The sequence below is a fragment of the Delphinus delphis genome, chromosome 1 (assembly GCF_949987515.2).
Source record: "Delphinus delphis chromosome 1, mDelDel1.2, whole genome shotgun sequence".
Classification (NCBI taxonomy): domain Eukaryota; kingdom Metazoa; phylum Chordata; class Mammalia; order Artiodactyla; family Delphinidae; genus Delphinus; species Delphinus delphis.
In genome coordinates this window covers 167,779,084-167,801,808 of record NC_082683.1, presented here as the reverse complement: position 1 = coordinate 167,801,808, position 22,725 = coordinate 167,779,084, and positions in this window count along the sequence as shown.

The following is a 22,725-nucleotide window of genomic DNA, read 5'->3' as shown; positions in this document are numbered from 1 at the left end:
TTATTCAACCACTGGAGAGGGGATGCAGATAATTAAGTTCTCTCGTGTCTTTCCAACACTAGACAGATGCATTTTCTGTCATTGTGGAATATAAATAGAGCTGGGAAGGCCTGTATAACAGGACATTACAGCTAATTTTTCCTCTCTGAAGGGTTGCCAGTACTTTGAAAATAAGTTTCCTTGCTCTTTCATGAAAGAGCATCCTCGATTCAGTTGATATTTTGGTTGAAGAATCACACTGGTCCTCATTTTACAAATTCATTGCTCTTGATAAAGAAAGCCAAAGTAACCTGCCAAGTACCCACTTCTGCTGCTTTTTTGGATCTGCCTATCTCTCCTGAAGCTATGTCTGGCATTTTCTCTTCCATAATTCTGCCTACAAGAGACTGGAGAGTCACCACAGACACATTCTTTTTGAGGGACACTCTTGGGTCCATTTGTGATTATTAAGTAGTTCAAGGTCAAGGTAGCTGAGGTATTGGGTAGGAATTAATCATAGGATGCAGTTCTTGGGTATGGATAAAAGTATGACTCAGTTTGACTTATTACCATCCCCAGAAATGTCAGTAAACTGGGGAAAAGCAGCATATCAGGGTGACTGGAATCCATCTATTGGATCCTGAGAAATCCTCTAATCTTTCAACTTGCTTTCAAACAGAATCGTATTTACCCTTGCTAGGTCTTTTCTATGAAAATTCATGTAAAGTAGTCTCATCTCCCAAATGGACTGCATTTTTCTTATTCATCTTACTATCAATATCATGTACTCAATACAGTTTTGAATAGACAAGTAAATTTAGGGAAACTATCAGTCCACTCTCTTTGGTGTCAGATTTGCATTTCTTTTTCCTGGTAAGAGTGATTATAGTTATATAGGTTATAACTTAAGTATGCAGCCTTTGCAGATGAAACCCACAATGAGTATACAGAAACAAACAAACAAAAAACATAGAATATCAGAGAACAAATAAAATTTAGAAATTTACTCCAATTTCTTTACCTCACTGTGGTAGAAACTGAATCCCGGAGAAATGAATTGACTCACAAATATCCCAAGGAATTTGGTAGTGAGGGGGATTGGAATATGCCACCCCAAAATATGTCAGTTTGGCGTATGGATTATTTTGAGCTGAAGGCAATTGAGAATCAGCTGATGTATAAAGAAGGCTTATTGGAGCTTCCCTTATATGACTAAAAGCAGAAACTTCTGGGAAATGAGGACTGCCATAAATCCCCTCTCCAGAGGAGTTTTATGGCCATGGAGAAGATGGAAAATCAGCATTGAGATTAGTCTACACAAATAAACCTTACTAAAATAACTCATTTTCCATTAGTTTCTCCATATATTTACCTTTCCACAATTTACTGCTCCTGAAACCCCCCAAACCGTCTTCTACTTGTCTAGTCACTTCTCCACAATTTATTACCCTTTATTAAAATGGGATATAAACTTCCAGGTCTAACCACTTCTGTGAGTTTCCACTTCTTTTCTGTGAAGTCATGTGCATGTAAAAATATTAACACCAATAAAGAAACATATATTTTCTCCTGTTAATCTGTTGCTTGTGAGTTTAATTTACAGACCTCTGTGACAGGGTCCAAGAAGATGGAGGAAGTTTCTCCTCCCTTATAAGTGGCAAAGTTAAGTCTAAGATTCCCTGATCTTTTGATAAACTTTTTGGCAACCAAAATAGAATGAAAAACAAAAATTATATTCTATTTGTGATATATTATTAATATATTACATATAAATATATTCTATTTATGAAATATTTTTAATACACTACAAAATACATTAATTCATTACAAAAATTATATTCTATTTATGAAATATTCTTAATACATTACAAAATATCACCTTGTATCTTTTGTTATATTTCCCTGTTTCTTGTTGAGAAAGTTTGGAGGATTAAGATTAAGGTAATATTTTCTTTGAATTCACTGGAGAATTTTCATATAATCATCAACTCAGGAAAAAAATTCTGGTTTGCTTATCCTCCCTCAACTGACAAGTGCTTATGCAAATGAGTATAGGTGAGTGTATAAAAACTCAATCTTTAGTCATATGGGCCTGAGTTAACCCAATGATATATTACATCAAGGCTGGTTATGAGATCTTTGACAATATTATTTTCGTGTGTGTATTGACACTGCAGACAAATTGCTTGAGGGTCCTGAAATCTCAATCTGATATTTATCTTAGCCTTTTGAAAAACTACTTTTTCTGCAGCTTCATTTAAGCAATTGTTGAAAATCCAGAATCCAGGTAGGGTAGAGTGAGCCTCAGTGCTTGATTTTCTATTTTCCTCAGTGAAATCCAGCCTATGCTTTAGAGAAAGTTGTGCATTTTTCATAGCCAGAGCAAGAAGCTGATGGAATCCTTTTGGTTCTGTGCAGCAGAAATGAACTGACTTACGAAGGCTACAGTGCTTATTTATGTGTAGAGTTTAATGCGAAAAGGTGCCATTAAAGGTGAAGACCACATCTAATGTCAAAGCAGTTAAAATCTTAAACATCCCTAATGACTTCTTTTAAGTCATAGCTATTCCTTTACAAAAACAAACCAGTGTTAGATTAAGTGCCGGGCACTCACATTACAAATGATACCAATCATCTGGATTTCTCATTATGGAGCTTCTGCCAAGTTCAGACTCTTTGCCAAGGATGATTTAACCATTCAGTGTCAAACTGACCTTGTACTTGAGGATGGGAGTGGAGAGAAGCCTAATTGCCTGAGCATTATTTTCTTGAATTCTAAATTACTGAGGACATGAAACTTTAAGCTGAAGATCTTTCTTCACCACTGTAGTTACAATCTACTCTCCATAATTGCACTATTGAAACTGTGTGCGTGGAGGCCTCTTTTGCTTTTGCAAATACTTTAACAAATACTTTAAAGAAGAGTTTTAGGGGACAATGGAAGAAAAAGGAGATAAATGGGTTAGACCCTAAGAGTTGGCAAAATTAATGAAGACTGTTCAATTGTTGGTGTCTGCTTATGTGTGTTTGTTTCTTTTTGTTTTTAACATCTTTATTAGGGTATAATTGCTTTACAATGGTGTGTTAGTTTCTGCTGTATAACAAAGTGAATCAGCTATACATATACATATATCCCCATATCTACTCCCTCCTGCGTCTCCCTCCCACCCTCCCTATCCCATCCCTCTAGGTGGTCACAAAGCACCGAGCTGTTCTCCCTGTGCTATGCGGCTGCTTCCCATTAGCTATCTATTTTACATTTGGTAGTGTATATATGTCAATGCTACCCTCTCATTCGTCCCAGCTTCCCCTTCGCCCTCCCAGTGTCTTCAAGTCCATTCTCTACGTCTGCGTTTTTATTCCTGTCCTGCCCTTAGGTTATTCAGAACGTTGTTTGTTTGTTTGTTTTTTATATTCCATATATATATGTGTTAGCATATGGTATTTTGTTTTTCTCTTTCTGACTTACTTCACTCTGTATGACAGACTCTAGGTCCATCCACCTCACTACAAATAACACAATTTCATTTCTTTTTATGGCTGAGTAATATTCCATTGTATATATGTGTCACATCTTCTTTATCCATTGATCTGTAGATGGACCCTTAGGTTGATTTCACGTCCTGTCTATTGTAAATAGAGCTACAGTGAACATTGTGGTACAAGACTCTTTATGAATTATAGTTTTCTCAGGGTATACACCAAGAAGTGGGATTGCTGGGGCATATGGTAGTTTTATTTTTAGTTTTTTAAGGAACCCCCATACTATTCTCCATAGTGGCTGTATCAATTTACATTCCCACCAACAGTGCAAGAGGGTTCCTTTTTCTCCACACCCTCTCCAGCATTTATTGTTTATAGATTTTTTGATGATGGCCATTCTGACCGGTGTGAGGTGATACCTCATTGTGGTTTTGATTTGCATTTCTCTAATGATTAGTGACGTTGAGCTCATGTTCATGTGTTTGTTGACAATTGGTATATCTTCTTTGGAGAAATGTCTACTTAGGTTGTCTGGTCATTTTTGGATTGGGTTGTTTGTTTTTTTGATATTGAGTTGCATGAGCTGCTTGCAAATCTTGGAAATTAATCCTTGGTCAGTTGCTTCATTTGCAAATATTTTCTCCCCTTCTGAGGGGTGTCTTTTCATCCTGTTTATGGTTTCTTTTGCTGTGCAAAACCTTTTAAGTTTCATTAGATCCCAGTTGTTTATTTTTGTTTTTATTTCCATTTCTCTAGGAGGTGGGTCAAAAAGGATCTTTCTGTGATTTATGTCATAGAGTGTCCTGCCTATGTTTTCCTCTAAGAGTTTTATAGTGTCTGGCTTTACATTTAGGTCTTTAATCCACTTTGAGTTTATTTTTTGTGTATGGTGTTAGGGAGTGTTCTAATTTCATTCTTTTACATGTATCTGTCCAGTTTTCCCAGCACCACTTATTGAAGAGACTGTCTCTTCTCCACTGTATATTCTTGCCTCCTTTATCAAAGATAAGTTGACCATATGTGTGTGGGTTTATCTCTGTGCTTTCTATCGTGTTCCATTGATCTATATTTCTGTTTTTCTGCCAGTACCATACTGTCTTGATTACTGAAGCTTTGTAGTATAGTCTGAATTCCAGGAGGCTGATTCCTCCAGCTCCGTTATTATTTCTCAGGATTGCTTTGGCTATTCAGGGTCTTTTGTGTTTCCATACAAATTTTGAAATGTTTCTCCTGGTTCTGTGAAAATGCCATGGGTAGTTTGATAGGGACTGCATTGAACTGTAGATTGCTTTGGGTAGTATAGTCATTTTCACAATGTTGATTCTTCCATTCCAAGAACATGATATATCCCTCCATCTGTTTGTATCATCTTTAATTTCTTTCATCAGTGTCTTAAAGTTTTCTGCATACAGGTCTTTTGTCTCCTTAGGTAGGTTTATTCCTAAGTATTTTATTCTTTTTGTTGCAATGGTAAATGGGAGTATTTCCTTAATTTCTCTTTCAGATTTTTCATCATTAGTGTATAGGGATGTAAGAGACTTCTGTGCATTAATTTTGTATCCTGCAACTTTACCAAATTCGTTGATTAGCTCTAGTCGTTTTCTGGTAGCATCTTTAGGATTCTCTATGTATAGTATCATGTCATCTGCAAACAGTGACAGCTTTTCTTCTTCTTTTCCAATTTGGATTCCTTTTATTTCTTTTTCTTCTCTGATTGCTGTGGCTAAAACTTCCAAAACAATGTTGAATAATAGTGGTGAGAGTGGACAGCCTTGTCTTGTTCCTGACCTTAGTGGAAATGGTTTCAGTTTTTCACCATTGAGAACGATGCTGGCTTTGGGTTTGTCATATATGGCCTTTATTATGTTGAGGTAAGTTCCCTCTATGCCTACTTTCTGGAAGGTTTTTATCATAAATGGGTGTTGAATTTTGTTGAAAGATTTTTCTGCATCTATTGAGATTATCATATGGTTTTTCTCCTTCAATTTGTTAATATGGTGTAACACATTGATTGATTTGCATATATTGAAGATTCCTTGCATTCCTGGGATAAACCCCACTTGATCATGGTGTATGATCCCTTTAATGTGCTGTTGGATTCTGTTTGCTAGTATTTCATTGAGGATTTTTGCATCTATGTTCATCAGTGATACTGGCCTTTAGTTTTCTTTCTTTGTGACATCTTTGTCTGGTTTTGGTATCAGGGTGATGGTGGCCTTGTAGAATGAGTTTGGGAGTATTCCTCCCTCTGCTATATTTTGGAAGAGTTTGAGAAGGATAGCTGTTAGCTCTTCTCTGAATGTTTGATAGAATTTGCCTGTGAAGCCATGTGGTCCTGGGCTTTTGTTTGTTGGAAGATTTTTAATCACAGTCTCAATTTTGGTGCTTGTGATTGGTCTGTTTATATTTCTTCCTGGTTCAGTCTCAGAAGATTGTGCTTTTCTAAGGATTTGTCCAGTTCTTCCAGGTTGTCCAATTTATTGGCATATAGTTGCTTGTAGTAATCTCTCATGATCCTTTGTATTTCTGTACTCTTAGATGTTACTTCTCCTTTTTCATTTTAATTCTATTGATTTGAGTCTTCTCTCTTTTTTCTTGATGAGTCTGGCTAATGGTTTATCAATTTTGCTTACCTTCCCAAGAACCAGCTTTTAGTTTTATTGATCTTTGCTATAGTTTCCTTCATTTCTTTTTCATTTATTTATGATCTGGTCTTTATAGTTTCTTTCCTTCTGCTAACTTTATGGGGTTTTTTTGTTGTTGTTCTTTCTCTAATTGCTTTAGGTGTAAGTTTAAGTTGTTTATTTGAGATGTTTCTTGTTTCTTGAGGTAGGATTGTATTGCTATAAACTTCCCTCTTAGAACTGCTTTTGCTGCATCCCATAGGTTTTGGGTTGTCGTGTTTACATTTTCATTTATTTCTAGGTATTTTCTGATTTCCTCTTTTATTTCTTCAGTGATCTCTTGGTTATTAAGTAGTATATTGTTTAGCCTCCATTCCTTTTGTATTTTTTCCAGATTGTTTTCCAGTAATTGATATCTTGTCTCATAGCGTTGTGGTCGGAAAAGATACTTGATATGATTTGGATTTTCTTAAATTTACCAAGCCTTGATTTGTGACCCAAAATATGATCTATCCTGGAGAATAGTCCATGAGCACTTGAGAAGAGAGTGTATTCTGTTGTTTTTGGAATGAATGTCCTATAAATATCAATTAAGTCCATCTTGCTTAATGTATGATTTAAAGCTTGTGTTTCCTTATTTATTTTCATTTTGGATGATCTGTCCATGGATAAAAGTGGGGTGTTAAAGTCCCCTACTTTAATTGTGTTGCTGTCGATTTCCCCTTTTATGGCTGTTAGCATTTGCCTTATGTATTGAGGTGTTCCTATGTTGGGTGCATAAATATTTACACTTCTTATATCTTCTTCTTGGATTGATCCCTTGATCATTATGTAGTGTCCTTCTTTGTCTCTTGCAATAGTCTTTATTTTAAAGTCTATTTGTCTGATATGAGAATTGCTACTCCAGATTTCTTTTGATTTCCATTTGGAAATCATGGAATATCTTTTACCCTCCCCTCACTTTCAGTCTCTATGTGCCCCTAGGTCTGAAGTGGGTCTCTTGTAGGCAGCATATATATGGGTATTGTTTTTGTATCCATTCAGCCAGTCTATGTCTTTTGGTTGGAGCATTTAACCCATTTACATTTAAGGTAATCATCGATATGAATGTTCCTATTACCATTTTCTTGATTGTTTTAGGTTTATTATTGTAGGTCTTTTCCTTCTCTTGTGTTTCCTGCCTAGAGAAGTTCCTTTAGCATTTGTTGTAAAGCTGGTTTGGTGGTGCTGAATTCTCTTAGCTTTAGCTTGTTTTGTAAAGGTTTTAATTTCTCCATCAAATCTGAATGAGATCCTTGTTGGGTAGAGTAATCTTGGTTGTAGGTTTTTCTCCTTCGTCACTTTAAATATGTCCTGTCACTCCCTTTTGGCTTGCTGAAAGAACAGCTGTTAACCTTATGGGGATTCCCTTGTGTGTTATTTGTTGCTTTTCCCTTGTTGCTTTTAATATTTTTTCTTTGTACTTAATTTTTGATAGGTTGATTAATATATTTCTTGGCATGTTTCTCCTCGGATTTATCCTGTATGGGACTCTCTGTGCTTCCCGGACTTGATGGACTATTTACTTTCCCATATTATGGAAGTTTTCATCTATAATCTCTTCAAAAATTTCTCAGACCCTTTCTTTTTCTCTTCTTCTTCTGGGACCCCTATAATTCGAATGTTGGTGCATTTAATGTTGTCCCAGGGGTCTCTGAGAGTGTCCTGAGTTCTTTTCATTTTTTTTCTTTATTCTGGTCTGCAGTAGTTATTTCCACTATTTTATTTTCCAGGTCACTTAGCCGTTCTTCTGCCTCAGTTATTCTGCTATTGATTCCTTCTAGAGAATTTTAAATTTCTTTTATTGTGTTGTTCATCCTTGTTTGTTTGCTCTTTAGTTCCTCTAGGTCCTTGTTAAATGTTTCTTGTATTTTCTCCATTCTATTTCCAAGATTTTGGATCACCTTTACTATCATTGTTCTGAAGACTTTTTCAGGTAGACTGCCTATATCCTAGTTATTTGTTTGGTCTGGTGGGTTTTTACCTTGCTCCTTCATCTGCTCTGTGTTTCTCTGTCTTCTCATTTTGCTTAACTTACTGTGTTTGTGGTCTCCTTTTCATAGGCTGCAGGTTTGTAGTTCCCATTGTTTTCGGTGTCTGCCCACAGTGGCTAAGGTTGGTTCAGTGGGTTGTGTAGGCTTCCTAGTGGAGGGAACTAGTGACTGTGTTCTGGTGGATGAGGCTGAATCTTGCCTTTCTGGTGGGTAGGACTGCATCCGGTGGTGTGTTTTGGGTTGTCTGTGACCTTATTATGATTTTAGGTAGTGTCTCTGCTAATGGCTGGGGTTGTGTTCCTGTCTTGCTAGTTGTTTGGAATAGGGTGTCCAACACTGGAGCTTGCTGGTCATTGAGTGGAGCTGGGTCTTAGCATTGAGAGGGATATCTCTGTGAGCACTTTTGCCATTTGATATTACATGAAGCCAGGAGGTCTCTGGTGGACCAGTGTCTGAACTCAGCTCTCCCACCTCAGAGGCACAGGCCTGACACCCGGCTGGAGCACCAAGACCCTGTCAGCCACATGGCTCTGAAGAAAAGTGAGAGAAAAAGAAAGTAAGAAAGAAAAAAATAAAATAAAATGAAATTGTTAAAATAAAAAATAATTTTTTAAATAAAAAAATTTTAAAGTAAAAAAAAAGAAAAAAAGGAAAGAAAGAAGAGAGCAACCAAAGCAAAAAACAAATCCACCAACAATAACAAGCGCTAAAAACTATACTAAAAAAAAAAAATGACAGAACCCTAGGACAAATGGTAAAAGCAAAGCTATACAGACAAAATCACACAAAGAAGCATACACATACACACTCACAAAAAGAGAAAAAGGAAATATATATATATGTATATAAAAAGAAGAAAGGAGGAAGAGAGCAACCAAATCAATAAACAAATTTACCAATGATAATAAACTCTAAATACTAAACTAAGATAAACCTAAAGCCAAGAACCAATTAGATGCAGAAAGCAAACCCCAAGTCTACAGTCCCTCCCAATGTCTACCGCCTTAATTTGGGAATGGTTCGCTGTCTATTCATGTATTCCAGAGATGCAGGATACATCAGGGTGACTGTGGAGATTTAATCTGCTGCTCCTGGGGCTGCTGGGATAGATTTCCCTTTCTCTTGTTTGTTCGCACATCTCCTGGGGTTCACCTTTGGATTTGGTCCCGCCTCTGCATGTAGGTCACGGGAGGGCGTCTGTTCTTCTCTCAGACAGGACGGGGTTAAAGGAGCAGCTGCTTGGGGGGTTCTGGCTCACTCAGGCCGGGGGGAGGGAGGGGTATGGATGTGGGGTGAGCCTGTGGCAGCAGAGGCCAGCATGACGTTGCACCAGCCTGAAGCGTGCCATGTGTTCTCTGGAGGAAGTTGTCATTGGATCATGGGACCCTGGCAGTAGCGGGCTGCACAGGTTCCCAGGAGGGGAGGTGTGGATAGTGACCTGTTCTCGCACACAGGCTTCTTGGTGGCTGCAGCAGCAGCCTTAGCGCTTCATGCCCATCTCTGGTGTCCGCGTTGATAGCCGTGGCTCGTGCCCGTCTCTGGAGCTCATTTACGGGTGCTCTGAGTCCCCTCTCCCCGCGCACCCTGGAACAGTGGTCTCTTGCCTCTTCGGCAGCTCCAGATTTTTCCTGGACTCCCTCTCAGCTAGCTCTGGCACACGAGCCCCCTTCAGGCTGTGCTCACGCAGCCAACCCCAGTCCTCTCCCTGGAATCTGACCTCCGAAGCCCGAGCCTCAGCTTCCAGCCTCTACCTGCCCTGACAGGTGAGAAGACAAGCCTCTTGCTCTGGTGAGTGCTGGTCAGCACCGATTATCTCTGCAGGAATCTCTCCGCTTTGCCCTCTGCACCCCTGTTGCTGCGCTCTCCTCCGTGGACCTGAAGCTTCCCCCCTGCCCACCCCCCATCTCTACCAGTGAAGGGGCTTCCTAGTGTGTGGAAGCTTTCCTCCTTCACAGCTCCCTGCCAGAGGTGCAGGTCCCGTCCCTATTCTTTCGTCTCTATTTTTTCTTTTTCCCTACCCAGGTACGTGGGGAGTTTCTTGCCTTTTTGGAAGTCTGAGGTCTTCTGCCAGCATTCAGTAGGTGTTCTGTAGGAGTTGTTCCACATGTAGATGTATTTCTGATGTGTTTGTGGGGAGGAAGGTGATCTCCACGTCTTACTCCTCCGTCATCTTGAAGGTCTCTCTTTGTTTTGTTTTGTTTTGTTTTGTTTTATGGCCCTGAAAAATATTAGGCTTAGGTGGCAGGGCTATGTAACAGGGAATGAAATATTGTCTGAGCCATAAGTCCACCATTCTGAATGCATTAAAAAATAAGATCCTAAGTCTTTAATTTTAAATGCTTCCTTGTCACTCTGCTATTATACTGGGAGATATAATTGTTGTAGGGCTAGTTAATGGAACCAAGCTTTGCATGATCATTAAAGTAATTAGAAGTATTACCTAATCTGAGTTGTCATTAAATCACCCTCTTTTATGCTGAATAGAACTGCATTATATGAAGGGATCCTTAAAATATTCTGGAAGTAGTTTGTTATTTATGGTGTCTAGATAATGCTGCAGGGGGGAAGAGATTAATGCTTGCTGAGCTCCATAGCACACACACTGAAGCCATTTTTCTCAAAGCACAGAGGGTGGCCTAAAAAAACTACTCTGTACCAGGAGGCCATTGGTGGTAAGTGAAATTCACAAGATTCACTCACTTAACCAAACGCTTTACAAGTCCTACGGATACAACTTATCCATCTAGACCTGACATTTGCTGATAAGGGATTGTATACCTCCTTTTGTGGTCCTGGCTTGTTGGTATACATGATGATGTCTTCTCCACTGTTACTGGCTTACCCAAAAGCTCACCGAAGTCCCAGGGAGACATTTGGGACAATTTTATCGGCAATAGTGCAACTCCTTTTCATGAACATTTACTACATGTCAGGTACTATTTTACATGTTATCAAATTAAATTTATTATTCATGCAAATCTTATGAGGAAGGTTTTAACCCCGTTTACCAACTGGGACTGAAAGATAATTTAAGTATATTGCTTAAGATTGCACAATATTCAGTGGAAGTGAGGTTTAAATTAGGCCTGGCTCACTCCAAAGCCCAGTTTTCCATCAGAACATTCTGTGCATGCTGGCCCCAATCAACCACCCTGGTGGTATCAGTGATTGTTAGTTATTATTTTCCTTTACTATGTCTCATTGATTTGCTTCTGTAGTTATGAATTTAGAAGAGGCTGTAGAAACTTTCATTTGAGATTTTTTTAGTTTGTTGTTAAATAAAAGCTAATTTGGAAAAATGGTTTGAATGCAGTCCTGCTCAGAAGCTACTCCATGAGCCTATGATTCCAGGAACCATCAGTAGACTTGACATTTATTTATTTGTAAGTTGCTTGCTAGAAAAGAGTTTTGAGAACTCAAAAGTAGTCACTACTTGGTCACTATTGCATGCTACATTTATTGGACAAATTAATTGCCCTTAGGTTCTAAATGTTATTTTCAGGTAGACTTGAGAGAAAAGGTTAAAAACTAATTAGCTAAGAAATTTTTGGAATGATCAGGAAGATTCAATACCTGGATAGGATTTTAGAAGTTCTCACATACATAGCCTCTAAGCATTTCTGTTTCAGCATTTTCCTTTGCATTCTTAATCTACATGTCCCAGCACTTCTTTGTTTATTTTGGTGGTGAAAAAGTTTGCAACTCATTGTTTATATTGCTAAGAGTTGCTTCTTCGAATTGTCTTCCTCTAGGTGAACGGCAAAATTTTGCTAGGGGCAAAACTGCAAAAATGTTCATCCTCGGCACCTTGCTAATCTGCCTCACCCTCAGCCCCCATTCTTGGCCTTTTAATTGGTTGCTATTACTAGCACCCAGTGGTGTCATATTTCCTCATCCCCTACCCAGGATAAAATATTGAGTAAACTCATTCATACCAAGAATGATTTCCAAATGAATAATATCCTTACCAGTAGCGTTTCTTTGCTTTATCTTAAAAAACCTAGGGAGAGGATCAACAATTATTTCAAGAGTATAAAGGACTGATGGTACTAGACAAATGCTGTGTGTGTGTGTGTGTGTGTGTGTGTGTGTGTTTATATTCCCCCCCCCCCTCCTTTTTGGGAAAGAACACTTCTGGCGCTTGATGCCAGGGAGAGGCATGTGAGGCAAATGGGCTAATTATTTGTGCATCATCCCCTTGGCAATAGAGATTAGCTCAAGGCTTCTGTGATGGAGCCAACTAAGTTCAAAGTTCTTTCTTGGAATCAACATAGAGAGGGAGGGAGAGAAGTGTTCTTTCTGCTGGGGTTGCTAAAACAGGTAAGTGTGAAAATGAAGTACCTAAGGCAATCATTTTGGCCCCATGTAAGAAGCGTCTATGCAGTGAGAAAAATAAAGTCAGCACACAGAAAGAAGTACTAAGAGATGGAGAGACAGCACTGCCACTGGGACTCATTTCAGGCCAATCTAGCTGTACCTGAAATTAGCTTTAACTGTACTGCTCAAATTGTGTGTGTGTATGTATGTGCACATGGTATGTAGACGTTATTCACAAAATCCTTCCTTATGTGAAATCACACTTCTCCCACTCAGTGCCAGGGATGAGTATGTGAATCAGGATGACTAGGCTTCCCATCAATTTCTATGCTGCTTTTGGTGAGAACAGGTATTGGGTCTTGGGCTAGGCTGATTCAAGTTTTTTGGTACTTGGAAGTGAAAGGGTCCTGACTAATACATTAATGGTAGGATTTAAAACGCTTTTTTTTTTTTTTTGCGGTACACGGGCCTCTCACTGTTGTGGCCTCTCCCGTTGCGGAGCACAGGCTCTGGACGCACAGGCTCAGTGGCCATGGCTCACGGGCCCAGCCGCTCCGCGGCATGTGGGATCTTCCCGGACCGGGGCACGAACCTGTGTCCCCTGCAGTGGCAGGCGGACTCTCAACCACTGGGCCACCAGGGAAGCCCCTAAAATGCTTTTAAGTGAAATATTTTTCGGTAGACAATATTCCTGTTGCTTTGCTTATACCCTGGGAATGTCACTTTGCTGCTGGTTTTGAGTAATAATGCTATGCTGATGTCGCAACCTGAAGTTATTTGCTGATAGGCAGCAGTGATCTGTTGTCCACCATTTCTTGTTGGTGTCCTCAATATGATTCAATTCAATTTAATTCAATTTGGTCCAGTTTAATTAATCTGGACTAGGGGCTCAATGAGGTCTTTTTCTGGAAGTAAGCAGTGAACCATTCAGATGACTTTGCAGTGTTACTCTTCTACTTACAGGTTTTAGGAAAGTATGAGCTACCGTTTCAGATCTTGCAGGACAATCTACACATCTTAGGTCCATCTGTTGAGCACTGATAAAAAATAATGACTTGTCTCTGTTTTGACCCTGGGTGCAACTCAGAGGCCTTTGGTGAGCAGAAGATGAGATTGGTGACTACAAGCTGATACTTGACAAATTCACTGAAAGGAAAAAGACCAACTTGCATTTGTATTTCTAGTCCTGGGTGGTCATATGGCTTTTTCAACATCATTGCCAACACCCCATTTAATGAAACACTATACAAACATGAGATGAAAGTATGAATTCTTTGGTTCTTGGTATGAATTTTTATTTATTTAAGTGATTACGGCTGTGTATTTATTTATATGCACGTAGACTCACGCATTTCTTTATAACGTTAACGCTATAAATAGCTATAATAAGCAACCTAGTGAAATATCACAGGGATTCCAGTGGAAGAAAAGACCAAACTGGTGGGACTGTTGTAACTTTCTATTACTGCTCACTCCCTTTTTTCTTTTCTAATAGACTTTATTTTTGACTCCTAAACTATTGCCATTGAGGGTGACTAAGCCTTTGCCCTGAGAACCTTTCAGACTCCTAGTCATTGACTTTTGCTTCCCATCTGGAGCTCGGGTTGTCTTTGACCCTCTGGGATGACTCCAGGCTCACCATGCAGTCAGGGGTCCTGTGTAGGAGGCTCCAGTAATGTGGGTCACTTCCCTGGTCACCAAGTCAAGGTCTGCACATGTCAGCTGAGGACTTTTTCAAACTTGCTTTTATGAGGCTCCGTCATAGATTAGACCAAACAATACAAAATCAGCTGGTTGAAAAGTAAAAAATTCAGGCAGTCACGGGCCGCTTTTGTCTACAGATTAGCAGATAACCAGTTTGCGTGATTTTTTTTTTTCAAATTTAATTATGCAGGTTTGAAGCTATATCTTAACAAAATCCAGCGTGCTTGCTTTGATTATCTTGACTGGTCAAGAAAGTCATTATGAAAAAATAATGTATGAATTTTGTGTATTGAATCATTAAAATAACCAACTTAAATTTTTTGTGATAGATTTATTTGATGAAATTTGATATTTTATTTTATGGCAAATAAGCCTGTGGACATATTACAAATACAATTTTGGTTTTTTTTCTCCTTTTTTTTTTTTGACAAAGCCCCTTTTTATTTTATCAATTTTATTTATTTATTTTATTTTTGGGCTGCGTTGGGTCTTCGTTGCTGCTCGCGGGCTTTCTCTAGTTGCGGCAGCTTCTGTTATTGCAGAGCACGGGCTCTATGCGCGCAGGCTTCAGTAGCTGTGGCTCGTGGGCTCTAGAGCGCAGGCTCAGTAGTTGCGGCACACGGCTGTAGTTGCTCTGCAGCATGTGGGATTTTCCCAGACCAGGGATCGAACTCGTGTCCCTTGCATTGGCAGACAGATTCTTTTTTCTTTTTCTTTTTCTTTTTTTTTGCGGTACACAGGCCTCCCACTGTTGTGGCTTCTCCCGTTGCAGAGCACAGGCTGTGGACGAGCAGGCTCAGTGGCCATGGCTCACGGGCCTAGCCGCTCCGCGGCTTGTGGGATCTTCCTGGAGTGGGGCACGAACCCATGTCCCCTGCATCGGCAGGCAGACTCTCAATCACTGCGCCATCAGGGAAGCACCGGCAGGCGGATTCCTAACCACTGAGCCAACAGGGAAGTTCCTCTTTCTTCTTTTTAAAAAAAATTTTATTTTATATTGGAGCATAGTTGATAAACAATGTCGTGTCAGTTTCAAGTGTACAGCAAAGTGATTCAGTTTTACATATGCATGTATCTATTCTTTTGCAAATTCTTTTCCCACTTCGGTTATTACAGAATATTGAGCAGAGTTCCCTGTGCTATACAGTAGGTCCTTGTTGGCTATCTATTTTAAATATAGTAGTGTGTACATCATCCCAAGCTCTGAATCTATCATTGAATTTTAATTTTCATGTCATCCATAACCCAAATGAGATAAATCTTTGATGATCAGAATTATTTTAGTAATAGGAGCCTTTAACAAGAGAAAATATGTTTATAGCCTTAATTGGAGCTTTTTTCATTATATCAAAGCTGAGTTTCTTAACCAGTTGTATAGTAGACTGTGACAATACATGTACATTTTACTGATTACTTTCATTATAAAGATTTGCATATTTGTGAGAAAAAAACCCCAGGAATTATTTAAACACCAATTATTTTCTTTTCACCAAAATGACAATCTCACTTAAATTATGACTTTTCAATGTGTTATTCTGACTTTATAAATAGATCGGTTTATGCATAGAAATATGTCTTTTCAAATGACTGGATCAGGTTGACTGGTGATCATTTTGATGTTAGAAAAAAGCAATTGGTGATTACGATTCTGACAGCAACTCTGATGTGTGTTTTTTTTCTGTACCACCAAGCAAATCTCCAACCCCATCTGGGTGTCCTACAGCTCAACTCAATTCTGGCACTGTCTTCCTGGAGATAGTGTCAGATCTCAGAGGCTAAGGGTTCCGTCCTACAAGACTGCAACCTCCCCCCTTCTCCCCCCAGGTTGTCACCTGTGCTTCTGACCTATCAGCTATAGATCAGAGGTTTTCACAACCCATCATGGGGTTCAGTTAATTTTGGTGGAGTGGCTCACAGATCCAGAGAAACATTCTACCTGCTAGATTACTGGTTTGTTATAAAGGGACGTAACTCAAGAACAACCAGATGGAAGAGACGACTCTCCAGATTGTCCTTCTCTCCTAGTTACCTCCATGTGTTTACCAACCCAAAAGCTCTCTGGGCCTGTCTTTTTGGGTTTTTATGCAGGCTTCTATACAGAGGCTTGATTGATTGAATCATTGGCTAGTGGTGACTGAACTCAACATCCAGACCTCTCTCTCTCATCTCAGGAAGTCAGTGAGTAGGACTGAATGTGTCAACCCTCAAAACACGTGGTTGGCTCCACTGGCAACCAGCCTCCAACCTTGGGTACTTTCAACCTTGGGAAAGTCATCTCATTAACATAACAAAAGACACCTTTAAGGCTCTCATCACAGGAAATTCCAAGGGTTCTAGTAGCTCTGTGCCAGGAATGGTAACAAAGGCCAAATATATATTTATTATGTCACAATATCACAGCTATCGAAATGGTGTATCCAAAAAATTCATCATGGAATATTATAAAACACTATGCTAAAGTTCAGTGGGATGCAGAGGTTTGTAAACTGAAATGTTATGACATTAATGAATTTATAATCTATTGGATGAAGGTGTGTGAATTCATACACATACACACACGTACTCTAAATAACAAATAAATGTTGTCGTCAGAAGGGTAGAGAAGTTTGGAAATGTCCCAGAGGGCTAAGATGACCAGGGACTTGAGATGGGGCTTGAAGAATGAGACAATTCGTACGGTTGAAGAGGGAGAAGAAAATACTGTGGAAACAAAATTGTAAAATGAGTCCTTATTCTTCTCACAGAAAAGTAGTGTAGCAATATTAAAAAAGTAAAAAAGGATAGGGTTTTAATAAAAGGTCAGAGAAGTGACCTGATGTCTCTGATCAAATCCCCGTTATTCATAATCTTTTTCTACATACTGGTTCAATGTTTCTCATTAACCAAATTAACAAGCTACTTGATTAAATTAACAGGTCAGTAGGTGCTCTGATTTCCTATTGCTTTATAATAAATCACTCCAAAATTTAGTGGCTGAAAACGATACTATATATTTACAGTCTCTGATGCTTTCTGTGGGTCAGGAATTTCAGGAGCGTTTGATTGGGTGGTTCTGGCTTGGGGATATCTCATGTGATTTCAGGCAGATGTTGGCTGGAGCTGTCAGAGCAGGGATGAGGGATGCTAAAGCAGTTGGGGGTTGGCTGGGTACCTCTTTTCATGGATTCTCAGAGCCAGTGCATGTGGTCTTCCCATACAGGTTAGTTTGGGCTTCTTACATCATAGTGGCTTCAGGACTGTCAGATATAAACAGGGCTCCTGAAAGCAACAAGAGTTAGAATTCTAACAAGTCAAAAACTTTGTTGCCTGCCTTTTGTGACCTAGCCCTGGAGTTCACACAGCATCAGGACCACCTCACAGTCATATTGCATCCAATTGCAAGAGGAGGGAACACAGACCCCAACACTTGATATCAAAATTCAGGTATAAGAAGGGAATACTGAATAGAAGATACTGTTTTATCAATCTTGGAAAATATAATCTAGATCATTTTGGGCATTTTGTTTGGTTAAGCACTCTCTTTGAGGAGTAAGAAAGTAGTAGAAAAACCTTGAACAAGTGATGCTTCTTTATGATTATTGGTTGAAATGGGTAGATAGTATGCACTCAAAAGAGTGGGTAGCATTCATTTATACCCTGGTATAATCACATTTACTAGTGACCCAAATAACGCATCTCCCATCCACAATTTGTGGCTTTTGGTCCCTAATAATCATATAACATTTGGAGACTGGCCCTGTTAATAATAGAAAAGTCATCTTCAAAACACTTCACAGGATTTTAAGATTTTATTTTCTTATTCATCCTTCATTTGAATCAAAACCCAACCTGGTAGTGTTCCACGGTAGTTCTCTTTAGGCTGGATTTAGTTGCTGGAGAGATGTCTTCTGTGAATCCACACTGTAACCTGCATTCTTGAGGCGTGGGCTCATGTGTTTTTGGTTTTTTGTTTTTTCTTCTTATGTTTTTTTATTTGGGTTCATGTTTTAAAACACAGCTAAGGGTGAAATAGACTTTTGAAACAGAACAGCTTTTTATATTATTATTGCTGTTATTGTTATTATTTTAAACATGGAGCTTCATGTTCCAAACATATTTCTTATGTCCTTTTACAAGAAAGAGCAATCCTCCTTGTAATTCTCAAACATGAGTCAGAAAAGATATTATTGAATACCATCCTCTCACCTAAATGAGAAATAGATTTTCTCTTCATTTCCTGGTGTTATTTTTCAAGAGAAATGTTCTCTTGCCTCTGCTTTGGGTTTCTTTTCCTTGTTTTCCCTTCTTTCATGGATGAAACATCACCAGGGAAACATCAGCTACAACTGCACGTGGTTAACTTGCTTTCACCCCAGTTTTACAACACACTTTGGACTGAACCAGATTACTCCACTAAATGCTTCTTAACTGTCTAAAATTGTCATGAAAGTAAAACTTGTTTGTACACTTTCCCTGAGTGCCTTCACCCCTTCTCCAGCAGGGTCCTGCTTCACTAAGGATCATTGGTGTTTTATCAAGGGGGCAGTCCATATAATACAAAAGGTCGATGTACAAAAGGTCGATGGCATTGACCTTGGCTTGTTATGAATATCCCCTGTGTATAACAAGATTACAATGAAGACTTTGGTTTAATATCCAGAATTCTAGACAGCATCCCTAGAGTTACAATTTGGAATAATAGCTATTTGTTTTGCCATCAAGAATAGGGAACTGGAAAACACAATTTTCTAAGGAATATGTTTTTTAAACTGTCAGCATTTCCAATCATCAGGTTAGATAAGATTGCTACTAGCTTAAATGTTTAACTAGTAATCCCTTCAAGTATTTCTCCTTATGTCTAGATGCTATTAGGGATACAACTAGGAAGCAGTAAAACAACTAGAAGCTTGGTTAATTCATTAAAAACTATGGTATGATTTCTTCATCTCTAGATACTAAAAAAAGCAACAAGTTTTTGAGAATTTCACTTTAGTTTCTACTTTCCAACTCTAGGCATGCATTTCTGACTTTTTTTTTTTATTGGTATCCTCTATGAGGATTAAAGAAAAAGTTGTAAATGAACTTCAACCTGAACTTTACACCTTACATAAAATGAACTCAAAATAGGTCATGGGGACTTCAGTGTAAAATATAAAAATATTACAACTTTTAGAAAGAAGCATAGAAGAAAATCTTTGGTACCTACAGCTAGGTGAAGAGTTTTTAGACTTGACCCCCAAAGCACACTCCATTAAAAAGTAAAATTGATAAATTAGACCTCATCCAAATTAAGAACTTTAACTCTGTGAAAGACCCTATGAGGAAGATAAAAAGACAAAGCTGTTTATTGGGAGAAAACCTTTGCAAAACACATACCCAATAAAGGCCTCATGTCTAGAAAATGTAAATGACTTTCAAAACTCTATAGTAATATCATGAACAATCAATTAGAGAATGAACAAAAGATATGCGCAGACACTTCAAAAAAGGACATACAGATGGTAAATAAGCACATGAAAGTATGTTCAACATTACTGGCTGTTAGGGAAATGAAAACGAAAACCACAGATATCACTATATGCCTATCAGCCATTAAAATAAGAAATAGTGACAACGCCAAATGCTGGTGGGAATGCAGAGAAAGCAGATTGCTTACACATTGCTGGTGGGAATGAAACTGTCACAGTCACTCTAGAAAATAGTTTGGCAGTTCCTTTAAAAACTCAACATGCACTTACTGTACAATTTAGCTATTGTAGCCTTGGGCATTTATCCCAGGGAAATAAAAACTCATTATTACAAAAACCTGTACATGAATGTTCATAGAAGCTTGATTTGTTATAGCCTCAAACTAGAAACAACCTAAACATACTTCAACAAGTGAATGGTGAAAAAATCTGTGACACATCCATTCCAGGATGGCTATCTAGCAGTAAAACTATTGATACAGGCAAAAACTGGGCTCCATCTTAAGGGAATTAGGCAGAGTTTAAACACCTACCTCAAAATGATACTTTATATGATCGCATTTAAGCAACATTCCTGAAATAACAAAAACTATAGAGAGTATCTCTATAGAGATGGAGGGGGTTGAGAAAACTTAGGAATGGAAGGGTATAGAGGTGGCTGTAAAGGGTTAACACAAAGGCTCTTTGGAGATAGAGCAGTTCTGTATCTTCATTTGTGGTTATGGTTATGTGACTCCATACATGGGATAAAATTACACAGAACAAATAGATACACTTGTGGGCAGGGAGGCCCCTCTCCAGCCCTCCACATACAAATGAGTGTATGAGGGCCTGCAAAACTTGTGAAATTTGAATAAGCTTCCTAGATTGTGCCATTTTCATTTTCGTGGTTTTGATATTGTACTATAGTTTTGCAAAATATTACCACTGGAAAAACTGGGTGAAGGGTACTGGGTGAGACCTCCCTGTACAATTTTCCTGCAAATTTCTGTGGACATATAAGATTTCAAAATAAAAAGTTAAAAGTCATTGGCTGGACTCAATTTAAGGTGTAACCCTGTATTGTTAAGAAGGATGTATTTATTTCTGCTAAGAGAAAGGAATAAAAGCAATCAACACCAAAACAAGATATATTAAGAAGCAAGGAACACGGAGAAGGCTGTCACTGTAATTCATTGGCAATTAATTTCGAAATTCGTGTATGGTAGATATGTTTGATAAGTGTTATGCTTGCTTACTTATTTTTTTAATGACTATAATTATAGGAGGGTGAGAAGGAGAGCAGAGGTAAATGCTACCAAAACACAGTGCAAAGCCTCATAGCCTGGGCTCAAATTCTTACTGGCTTTGTTGTTGTAGTAGCAATAGCAGTTTCTTCCAGATCTAAGCCTAGAGAAGACAGTAACAATTGAAAATATGCAAAAAGTAATAAATCTATTTGTTCCCCAAAAGGTTTTAATCATATTTTTAAAATTTCTCATTTTATACCATCCATGTTGGAATTCACTTAAGCCTGAAATCAGATGGTGTTTGGAGAAAGAAAAGCAGTTTGGGAACAACATTTTGAGATGTTGGTATGCTTAGTGTTTCACACAAATAGATAAGCAAATATTGAAACCTTTTTATGTCTTTTCAGCAATGGTAGTCTATTTGAACTGTATTTGTGTATGTGTATGGTGTGTGTGTGTGTATATATATATATATATATATATATATATATATGTTAAATTTTGGATGGTTCCAAAGAAAATGTCATGTTTATTAAGAACCTTCAAAAAAGTGCAGAAGTTGTATAATTGGTTTTTGAAAAATCACTATTTGTTATAGCAATAGGAGACTTCGTTAAGAATTATGGTACTTTCACACAAAGAATAATTATGCTATAAGCTGTATATGTCAGACCTCAATGTATTACTATGGGGAGGGGTCTCTAGAAAATATTATTTAAAAATGCAGAATAGACAAATGTATGTGAAGTCTCTACCATTTAGCTAAAAAGGGGGCATACAAAAGTGTGTATATATATTTGCTTATATTTAAAAAAATCAAAGGAAAAATATAAACATTTTAAAATTCATTTCTTAGAGGGGGGTAGAGAATAAGGTGAAGGTCACAGGGACAGAAACTCAACTTCTTTCAGTCCACCTTGTTTTGTAGATCTGGCATTGAAACCATATATATAGGTCACGTAATTTTATTTATTTTTATTTTTTTAATTTATTTATTTTTGGCTGCGTTGGGTCTTTGTTGCTGTGCTCGGGCTTTCTCTAGTTGCCCCGAAGGGGGCTACTCTTCGTTGCGGTGCGCAGGCTTCTCGTTGCGGTGGCTTCTCTTGTTGCAGAGCTCGGGCTCTAGGCGCACAGGCTTCAGTAGTTGTGGCTCGTGGACTCTAGAGCGTAGGCTCAGTAGTTGTGGCGCACGGGCTTAGTTGCGCCGCGATATGTGGGATCTTCCCGGACCAGGGCTCGAACCTGTGTCGCCTGCATTGGCAGGCAAATTCTTAACCACTGAGCCACCAGGGAATCTCACGTAATTTAAAAATAAAATTAAAAAGCAACCCTTCAAACTTGAAAGGAAAATGAATCATATGATCTTAACTATGCACAGAGTTGGTGGCATAGCCTCACAGAAGAGCTGAGTGACTGTAAAGCACAGCAGTTTCCCTGTACAATCCAAGTAGGATACAGTTTAAAGACAAACAGAGCTGCAGAACATTTTTCAACTTTTAAAATATTTTTGAAATATATTTTTGATGTTAGTGTTAGCATGTTATTAAGCAATGATTGGACATTTGATACTAAAGAATTAGCAGTTTTTTTTAGATGTGATTGTACGTTGAGTATATTTTTAAAGAGTCTTCATCTTTTGGAGAAACATGCTAAAATATGTACACATGAAATAATATGATGCTTATTTGTTTCAAAATCATCCAGGGGTAGGGAAGTGGGGGAAGGGTAGTTGAAAGATGGCCATGAGTTGGTAATTACTGAAGCTGGGTGATGAGCACATGAGGTTCATTATCTTTTTCTTTTTCCCTTCATGTAAATTTGAAAATTTGAAAATTAAAATATTAAAACTTTCAATCAAATCACAGCTGAAAATTTAAAATAAAAGAAGATGTACTGCTTCCTTCAATAC